General features: G+C 36.3%; 1 long non-coding RNA gene across 1 annotated transcript in view; it reads right to left on the reverse strand.

Moving 5' to 3' along the window:
• The window catches only part of LOC137623812 (uncharacterized), a 7,475-nt gene extending 5,265 nt beyond the window's left edge, over positions 1-2,210 (reverse strand). The window contains exon 1 of the long non-coding RNA XR_011040646.1: positions 2,075-2,210. This is a non-coding gene — a long non-coding RNA (uncharacterized lncRNA). The remainder of the gene's footprint in view (positions 1-2,074) is intronic.
• Positions 2,211-5,177: the final 2,967 nt, after the last annotated feature.

The raw sequence follows: 5,177 nt of genomic DNA on the forward strand, positions 1-5,177 counted from the left end.
ATTAATCTGGAAGTTGATTTAAAAGATATGAGATCATTAGTCCTGCGTCCAGTTGGTAGGGCAATAGCCTCTGTGTCATGGTCTTCCACTGTCTTGTTATAGAGTTCTGTTGCTTAAGGGTACACTCTCATACACTATTCTATCTTATCAATCTTCCTCTGCTTTTTTTTCTTTTACGATGGTGTATTGGGCAGGCTTAATAAAATAGCCATGGATACCTTGTGTTTATCAAGAGGTTGTCTTGTCCTTATCTATTTCTTTATCTTTTCAAATCCATCCTTACTGTCTTCTCATCAGTTACAGTGGCTTTCCTGGAGGGTGTTTAGCCTTGCATGATGTATAGGCTCCATCATGTTGACCAATTTTTCTGACTTTTTATCTTCAGTCTATGGGTTTTATGCGCACTAGCCCTCCGTTGAGATACTACAGCTAGAGATTTATGGGATCTTTTGACTGGCCAGACAGTACTACATTGGATCCTTCTCTCTCGTTACGGCTCATTTTCCCTTTGCCTACACACACTCCTAATAGTCTGGCCTATTCTTTACACATTCTCCTCTGTCCTTATACACCTGACAACACTGATTACCAAACATTTCTTCTTCACTTACGGGGTTGACCACTGCATTGTAATTGTTCAGTGGCCGCTTTCCTCTTGGTAAGCCGGGTGGAAGAGACTCTTTAGCTATGGCAAGCAGCTCTTCTAGGAGAAGGACACTCCAAAATCAAACCATTGTTCTTTATCCTAGGGTAGTGCCATAGCCTATGTACCATGGTCTTCCACTGCCTTGGGTTAGAGTTTTCTAGCATGAGGGTACACTCGGGCACACTATTCTATCTTATTTCTCTTCCCCCTGTTTTGTTAAAGTTTTTATAGTTTATATAGGAGATATTTATTTTAATGATACTTTTATTAATATATTTAAATTTCCTTTTTTCCTTTTCTCACTGGGCTCATAACATACTGCTTTTCCAACTAGGGTTGTAGCTTAGCAAGTAATAATAATGATAATAATATGTTTCTTTACATGTTGTTTTTAATATCATTATTATATAGTTTATTTATGAAAGATCTGCATTAATATTCTTACTGTTCTTAAACTATTTTATTTTAATTGTTTACTACTTCTCATGTATTTTATTGGTTTCCTTATTTCCCTTCCTCACTGGACTATTTTTTCCCTGTTTGAGCCCTTGAGCTTATAGCCTCCTGCTTTCCCAACTAGTTTTGTAGTTAAGCAAGTAAAGTAGTAGTAATACCTGATAAGATTCCTAATTGTCTATTGATATCTTTCCACCTAAGTGAGACAGCTCTACCGGATACAGTAATAACTGAAAATGATTTCGGGTGTGATTTACGCAATCTGTGACTTTTCACTCACCCCGTGTGTTAAACAGATGCATATGTCGGTTGCCATTTACGCAATCTCTGACTTTTCACTCACCCCGTGTGTTAAACAGATGCATATGTCGGTTGCCATTTACGCAATCTCTGACATTTCACTCACCCCGTGTGTTAAACAGATGCATATGTCGGTTGTGATTTACTCAATCTCTGACTTTTCACTCACCCCGTGTGTTAAACAGATGCATATGTCGGTTGCCATTTACGCAATCTCTGACTTTTCACTCACCCCGTGTGTTAAACAGATGCATATGTCGGTTGCCATTTACGCAATCTCTGACATTTCACTCACCCCGTGTGTTAAACAGATGCATATGTCGGTTGTGATTTACTCAATCTCTGACTTTTCACTCACCCCGTGTGTTAAACAGATGCATATGTCGGTTGCATTTACGCAATCTCTGACATTTCACTCACCCCGTGTGTTAAACAGATGCATATGTTGGTTGTGATTTACTCAATCTCTGACTTTTCACTCACCCCGTGTGTTAAACAGATGCATATGTCGGTTGTGATTTACTCAATCTCTGACTTTTCACTCACCCTGCATGTTGAATAGATGCATATGTCGATCGCCATTTACGCAATCTCTGACATTTCACTCACCCCGTGTGTTAAACAGATGCATATGTCGGTTGTGATTTACGCAATCTCTGACTTTTCACTCACCTAGAGTGTTGAACAGATGCATATGTTTGTTTAGATCGAGAAACCTCTTCTAAAATGTTAGCTGAAGGTATGTCTGAAGATAAATAGAGAGAATTCCAGTAAGATGGCCCTTCATTGTGACCATAGACCGTACACGTGTCATCTGCTGGTCAGAAAAAGAAGAAAACATACGATGAAAATAATTCAGGTCATTATTATTATTATTATTATCATTATTATTATTAATATTATTATTGTTATTATCATTATCATTATTATTATTACTTGCTAAGCTACAACCCTAGTTAGAAAAGTAGAATGCTATAAGCCAGAGGGCTCCAACAGGGAAAATAGTCCAGTGAGGAGAGGAAATAAGGAAACTACAAGAAAAGTAATTAACAATTAATATAAAATATTTTAAGAACAGGAACAACATTAAAATAGATATTTCATATATGAACTATAAAAACTTTAAAAAAAAACAAAAGGAAGAGAAATAAAACAGAATAGTGTGCCCAAGTGTACCCTCAAGCAAGAGAACTCTAATAGAAATTCACACAAGAGCCCTGCAACCATTTGCTAATTTGCAAGTTGATAAAGGTAACTAGAAAATATGCTTAAATGATTATATGTGAAAAGATGGAGGAAGGATTTTGATGGTAATGGTGATTGAAATGATAAAAAGGAAATATAATTGTTGCTCTTTTTCTGTCTCCTAGTGTTTATTCCCATCATTATTCTTTTCTTAGCTCTTTGAATTGTAATTAGCTTATGTTCTAAAGCTTTAGTAAGGCTCCAAGTTTCTGATGCATAAGTTAATATTGGTAGGACCATCTGACTAAATATTTTTCTTTTTAGAGAAAGTGGCATTTTACATTTCATGATCTCATTTTGTTTACCAAAAGCTTTCCATCCTATGCTTATCCTTCTTTTAATGTTGATCTCGTGTCCTGGGGAAACACTTAATGTCTGTCTCAAGTACATATATTCATTAATCATCGCTAGAGGTTTGTCTATAACTTTTATTTGATGTCTGCCTTTTCATTGAACATTACCTTAGTTTTACTAATATTCATTTTCAGTCCTATATTTCTGCCCTCTCTATTCAAATTTGATATATTTTGAAGTTTCTCCCGATTCACTAAACAGGACTATGTCATTGCCAAATTTCATTTTGTTAATATTAAGTCCTACATTTTCCCAATCTAAAATTTTAAAAACTTTTAGGCATGCTCTGAATAAATAAGGAGAGATGGAGTCTCCCTGTCTAACTTTTCTGACTATATGTAATTTTAGTATTGCTTTAATTCTCGTATAGATATCTTCAAGTGTTCTAACATAAAATTCATCTATTCCTTTTCTTTGAAGGGCTTTCATTACTGCTGAAGTATTGACAGAATCAAAAGCTTTCTCATAATCTTATAAATGCCATAAATAATGGTTTGCTATACTCTGCTGATTTTTCCATTCGCCGGTTAATTATATGGATATCGTCCGATGTTGAATACCCTCTTCTAAGTCCTGCCGTCTGCTCTCTTAGTTGATTAAAGTCCATCTTTCTTACCAGCTTAATATGATCTTTGTAAATATTTTATATATTACAGAGAGTAAATTTAGTGGGTGGTGATAATTTTTCATGTATTTTTATGTCCCACTTTTTTTTAATTATAAGCTGTATGTATAGAGAATTCTTGCAGATATTTTGTGTAAATATATTTAGGTGTTTATGTGTGAGAGACTATATTCAACGCTATAAAGAGATCCAGAGTAAGGTTTAGAATACATATGAATATTTTTAACTCATATTTAACAGAAAATACTTAATGTCATATGTGTAGGCAACACCCATCATTTGGCTGGTAATAGATGCACACGAAACGGTCGACTGGACTTGATACTGGGAGCTGGTGAATTTGGTCCTGAAATAAGATTCTGTGATAGCGACAGCGCTGGTTACCACAGTTTGAGTGCCACTTTCCCAGCACTCTTTTGGGCAAACTATAGGGACCATTATTCTCTCCAAATCTGCTGTGTGCAAAATGATGGTGATCCAGGACACAAAGAATAATCGCCTGTGGTTTCTGTTCATCATGGAGTTAGTCGCTGGTTGGCAGGAGGAAGAAGGCGGATTTGTCGTAGTTAGGCAAGAAGAGAGACTAGGGCTTCAGCACGCTGAAAAAAAAAAAATGCATTTTATTAGGATTTTATTCTATTCTCAATAAGACAATGAAACAATCTCCAACAGATATAGAAGATTTGAAAACAAAGATCTCAGAAGAATATTGGGAGTTGAATGGCAGGACAGAATTATAAATTAAACTATGAGAGATTACTCAGGGGCCATATATGCTTTTTGCACTCCTCAAGAGAGATTATTTCACCAAACTTTCAACTGAGCTCCACAAGGCCCTAGAAGAGTACAAAGACCCAGGCCTAAGTGGCTAAGGACTATGAAGCGTGAAGTAGGAGCCGATGAAAGGAGAAGTATTGTATTAAAAGCTCAAGATAGAGACGACTGGCGAAATCTAACCCTGGCCCTTTGCGTCAATAGGCATAGGAGTAGATGGTGAAATAAGATGTAATTACCTAATGTTTTTCTTTACGTGCTTCTCTTTAGTTTCTTAGAGTTATTGTCATAAAATGTTTACACATATTACTGTACACAGAAATATTGAGCATTGGACACTGCCATTCAATGCACAGATTACTGTACATAGAAACACTGAGCATTGGACACTGCCATTCAATGCACAGATTACTGTACATAGAAACACTGAACATTGGACACTCATTGAATGCACAGAATACTGTACATGGAAACACTGAGCATTAGACAGTGCCATTCAATGCACAGATTACTGTACATAGAAACACTGAGCATTGGACACTCATTCAATGCACAGAATACTGTATAGAGAAACACTGAGCATTGGATAGTGCCATTCAATGTACAGATTACTGTACATGGAAACACTGAGCATTGGACACTCACTGAATGCACAGATTACTGTACATGGAAACACTGAGCATTGGTCACTGCCATTCAATGCACAGATTACTGTACATAGAAACACTGAACATTGGACACTCATTGAATGCAGATATTACTGTACATAGAAACACT

This window comes from Palaemon carinicauda, chromosome 30, assembly GCF_036898095.1.
Source record: "Palaemon carinicauda isolate YSFRI2023 chromosome 30, ASM3689809v2, whole genome shotgun sequence".
Classification (NCBI taxonomy): domain Eukaryota; kingdom Metazoa; phylum Arthropoda; class Malacostraca; order Decapoda; family Palaemonidae; genus Palaemon; species Palaemon carinicauda.